The sequence below is a fragment of the Orbicella franksi genome, chromosome 3, assembly GCF_964199315.1.
Source record: "Orbicella franksi chromosome 3, jaOrbFran1.1, whole genome shotgun sequence".
In the NCBI taxonomy this organism is placed as follows: domain Eukaryota; kingdom Metazoa; phylum Cnidaria; class Anthozoa; order Scleractinia; family Merulinidae; genus Orbicella; species Orbicella franksi.
The window spans coordinates 8,780,598-8,786,080 of NC_138147.1; the positions used below are offsets into that span (position 1 = coordinate 8,780,598).

Sequence of the window (5,483 nt, forward strand, 5' to 3'; positions counted from 1 at the left end):
GAGATAGGGTATCGATTTTGGTCACTTTGGTCTCAAAAAGGGTATGGTTTTTGCACTGTACACGTGACTTGTGTTTGTTTCTCAGACTGAGAAGCTACTTTTTCATCGTTACCGATACGACAATCAGCAAAAGCCCTTCACAATCAGTCTGAATTAGAGAACTAATTATAAGGTAGGTCTCACGGTCAGGTGCTGAATAGGGTATCGAATTTTTGGTCAGGTCATTAATAGGGTAGGGAAAATCAGAGAAATTTAGTCTTAAATAGGGCAAGGATTTTGGGAAGCGGGCCGCACACCGCCACCCAATTTTTCCGGGAGTACCCCTTCCCTCCTGGGATCGCTGAGCTAGACGATCAAATTAATCTAACGATCGGAATGACCATTGTGATCAAAAGGAAACCACTCTCCGGAGATTGTGGTGATCGTTGGAATGACAAATGTTCCAGAATACAGTGTGTAGTTGTTGGATCCAGGTCCTCTGGGAAATTTTTTATTCTGTAGTGATTGTGGCGATCAAATTCATATTAAAGAATCTCAGTGAACGTTATAATCTAGTCACGTGCGGAGTCATGTTATTGGTAATCGGATATCCATGTTGTGTAATGTAGGATTTCAATTCATTCTTCTTCGTGATTATTAAAGCATGTAGATCTACAATTCGCTTCACCCTCATTTATTACATTGGCGACGAGGATAAACATGGCAACCTACGCGAACGTGGGAGAATTTAAGGAGTCAGAGGAATCGTGGACTCAATACGCGGAAAGACTCGAGCAGTACTTCGCCGCAAATGAAATTAAAGACGAGAAGAAACAAAGAGCTATCCTGTTAAGCGTTTGTGGAAGCAAAACATACGGGTTAATTCGCGAGCTGTTACAACCCCAGAAACCGGGCGATGCGCGTTTAAAAGAGATCTTAGAAAAGCTGGAAAGCCATTTTTCGCCGAAGCCAAGTGTTATCGTTGAGCGATTCAAATTCCATAGCAGGAGTCGCCTCGAAGGGGAAAATGTTGCAGAGTTCGTCGCAGGACTCAGAAGGTTTTCAGAGCATTGCCAGTTCGGAGCAACACTCGAAGACAGGCTGCGAGATCGACTCGTTTGTGGAATCAGCGACGATCGCATTCAACGACGACTGTTGGCCGAACGGGAGCTCACATTCAACAAGGCGGTAGAAATCACTACAGCAACCGAAATGGCTTCAAAGAATCTAATCGATATTGGCGGGAAGACGCCCGGGTCCAGCAGTGACAACAGCCTCAACAAGGTCGAAGAAGAAACTAAACCTCCACATTTTCAGCCAAAACGGGAGTGCTATCGCTGCAGTGGGAACCATGATCCCTCGAGCTGCAAATACAAGAACGAAGTGTGTTACAAATGTCAAAAGAAAGGCCACATGGCTAAAGTATGTCGAGGAAAGAAGAAACCTCAAAAGCAAGACAAACGTGGGCGCCGGCCAGATGGTAAACAAAGAACGCATTTTGTTGAAGAAAGCGCCGATCAATACGACGTCTATGCCATGTATCATCTGTCCAGCGATCGAAAGAAATCGTTCAAAGTGGATCTGGAACTTTGTGGACGGAAAACTACGATGGAAATCGACACGGGTGCTTCGAAGACGATATTAAATGAAGCAACGTACGGAAGATTGCGTGACGCATTGGGTCCACTCCAGACAACAAAAGTGGTTCTAAGCACGTACGCAGGAGAAAAGATTCCAGTACAGAGAGCAGTTACGGTTCCAGTAAAATATGAAAGCCAGCAGAAGAAATTAAACGCTCTCATTGTCAAAGGTGGCGGACCGAACCTACTTGGTCGAGATTGGCTTGAAGAAATTCGCTTGGATTGGGAAACAATCTTTCAGATAGCCAGTGATAATACCCAATCGGCACTTCAAGACGTGCTTTCAAAATACCAAGATGTATTTGCTGAAGGATTGGGCACGCTAAAGGGTGTAAAGGCGAAGATCTACGTGGATCAAGACGCGGAACCAAAATACATCAAAGCCAGAGCAGTACCTTACGTATTGAGAAGCAATGTCGAACTTGAACTCGAAAGATTGGAGCGTGAAGGAATTATTTCTCCGGTGGAATTCTCAGAATGGGCAGCGCCCATTGTACCTGTGGCAAAACCCAATGGGACTGTGAGGATCTGTGGAGACTATAAACTAACAGTAAATCAAGTGTCCAAACTGGACAATTATCCAATACCGAAAACAGAGGATCTTTTGCCTACCCTGGGAGGTGGTGAGAAATTTACCAAGCTGGACATGTCGCAAGCATATCAGCAGATGACTCTAGATGAGGAGTCTCGGAAGTTTACCACCATAAACACCCATAAAGGCCTATTTCAGTACAATAGACTGCCTTTTGGAGTGTCCTCTGCGTCGGGCATTTTTCAGAGGACGATGGAAAACCTCTTGCAAGGCATTCGTCAGGTCATTGTGCGAATGGACGACATTCTCAAAATCAGCGGGAAGGACGACAACAATCACATTGCCAATTTAGAGGCAGTACTCAAGAAGCTGTCAGAAGCTGGACTGCGGCTGCGAAAAGAAAAGTGTTTCTTCATGGTGCCGGACGTCACCTATTGTGGTTATGAGATCAATGGTCGTGGTATCAAGCCAGTAGAAGCTAAGGTGGAAGCCATACAGAATGCCCCAGTGCCTGAGAATGTTACTCAGCTGCGTGCATTTCTGGGAATGCTAAATTATTATCACCGTTTCCTACCAGACATCGCTACAGTACTAGAACCACTCCACAAGCTTCTTAGACAAGGTACAAAGTGGTGTTGGAAGACCGAGCAGCAGGTGGCTTTTGACAAATCCAAGAAACTACTCCAGTCTGCAAACCTCCTGGTACATTTCCAGCCAGATCTGGAACTAATCTTGGCGAGTGATGCCTCAGATTATGGAGTAGGGGCGGTACTCTCCCACCGGATGGCAGATGGAACAGAGCGCCCAATTGGTTACGTCTCAAGATCACTGAACACAGCTGAGCGTGGGTATTCCACTATTGTAAAAGAGGCTTTGGCCATCATCTTCGGAGTGAAGAAGTTTAATCAGTTCTTGTACGGTCACAAGTTCACCATACAGACTGATCACAAGCCGCTGGAAGGGCTTTTCGACGAGAAGAAAGGAGTACCCCAGCAAGCCTCTCCAAGAGTTCAGCGGTGGGCCCTTACCTTGGCAGCATATGAGTACAAGATTGCCTATAAAACGGGGACCACAAATGCCAATGCGGATGCATTAAGTCGACTCCCCTTATCCAAGAGGCCAGAGTCTGTTCCTGTACCTGGAGAGACAGTTTTGCTCTTAGAACATCTGGACCACACCCCAATGAACTCACGTCATATCCAAGAATGGACAAGGCGCGATCCTGTTCTCTCAAAAGTGCACCAGTTTACACTTAATGGATGGCCACACCACTGCCAGGATGTGCAGTTACACCCATATTTGAGCCGGAAAGCAGAATTAACCATAGAAAGTGGATGCGTTTTATGGGGAAACAGGGTGATAGTACCACCTCAAGGTCGAGCACAAGTCATAGCCGAGCTTCACGAAGCCCATCCGGGCATATCAAGGATGAAAGCCCTTGCACGTGGTTATGTGTGGTGGCCAAACATGGATCGTGAGTTAGAAGATGCAGTTAAAAAGTGTCAGCAATGCCAACTGCACCAGAAGGCCCTGGCAGAAGCACCTCTCCACCCATGGGAGTGGCCCGGTCAACCCTGGTCACGGGTGCACATTGATTATGCAGGGCCATATAAGGGTCACATGTATTTAGTGGTGATCGATGCACATTCCAAGTGGATGGATGTCCACATAATGCAAAGTACAACATCAGCCGCCACCATAGTGAAGTTGAGAGAAATCTTCGCGACCCATGGTCTCCCGGAAACCATCGTCAGCGACAATGATCCGAATTTCACAAGTGCGGAATTTGAGAATTTCGTCTCAAAAAATGGCGTCAAACACACCAAAGTATCGCCATACCATCCAGCTTCGAATGGACAGGCGGAGCAAGCAGTTAGAGCCTTCAAAGAAGGGATAAAGAAGATGGAAGAGGGAACCATGCAAGATAAGTTGTCACGTTTTCTACTCAAGTACAGAACAACACCACACACGACAACAGGGGTTACACCAGCGGAGCTGCTGATGAAGAGAAAGCTGAGAACTAAGCTTGACCTCATAGTGCCCAACAATGCAAGTCTGGTGAGACAGAAGCAAGAACATCAAAAACAGACCCACGACCACCACGCCCAACACAGGGACTTTGAAGCCAGTGATCCTGTGTTCATAAAGGACTTCAGTTCCCCCAAGTCCTGGCAAAAAGGAACTGTGGTGCAGACGACGAGCCTAGTCTCAGCCCTAGTCGAATTACCGGATGGTCGAGTTGTTCGACGACATCAGGACCATATGCGGAAAAGCCACAGCCAAGACCCAACAAAGTCAAATCCTGAGATTTTAGTACCAGGAGTGGGGTCGGAGGTAGATTGCACAACAGACGCAACCCAACCGAGTAGCCCAACCAAGCCGGTCGTGAGTTCGTCTGCTGCACAAGAGGCTAAACCATCACGCCCAGTCCGCGACCGACGTTTACCCGAACGTTTCAAAGACTATGAACTTTAAAACTTATGACACTGCTTTTGAACATTGATTAGCGATCGGCAAGAATCATTATGTGAAAAACATTTGATTGATTTTATTACCCTTCTGCTCAGTGTTTCTTTTTGTTTTGTTTGGAATAGCAAAAGCCTTAATGGGGAGGAATGTTATAATCTAGTCACGTGCGGAGTCATGTTATCGGTAATCGGATATCCATGTTGTGTAATGTAGGATTTCAATTCATTCTTCTTCGTGATTATTAAAGCATGTAGATCTACAATTCGCTTCGCCCTGATTTATTACAGTGAAAGTGGTAAGAATGGCTCAACGTTAACTGTAGCCAACTGTGTATCCGGCCATTCCCGAGTTGCCTTTTGCCTCTGTGCCAAAACGAGTCTGCTCCGCCTACATACTCATTTTCATGCCAATCAAACCATTTTCATATGAAAGGTTTGACACGAAGACTAGTATTGAAACAGAGGCACGAGGTAACTTGGAAATGGCCTACTGCCGTGTGTAAACCAGCCTTAATGAAGGTGGCTGCCAGGCAATAGCACTTGGAATGACGTCCACTCGCGAAAGTGTGTCCGCAAGCTCTCTTGTATCATCACGTGTGGAGGCGGCGTGGCCTAGTGGTTAGGGTGCTGGATTTGTAATCCGGAGGTCTCTGGTGCAAATACTCCTCCCTACCACTGGATGGATTTGTGTTTGGTGGTCCCAGATTCAACTCCTCCACGCTTGTAAATAGCCAACTGGTTAGCCTCGACACGGTTGGGATTTTTAACAAGATGTTATTTAATTTACAATATTTGTTTGCTCATTTCAGTATCCACAATTAGTACAGCAGTACTAAACATTTCGACACTTGAATAAAGTAATTT

The 5,483-nt window shown here is 46.0% G+C and overlaps 1 protein-coding gene across 1 annotated transcript in view; it reads left to right on the top strand.

Moving 5' to 3' along the window:
• LOC145481093 (activating signal cointegrator 1 complex subunit 3-like) overlaps positions 1–5,483 on the top strand; it is a 249,180-nt gene that overhangs the window by 81,359 nt on the left and 162,338 nt on the right. The window lies entirely within an intron of this gene.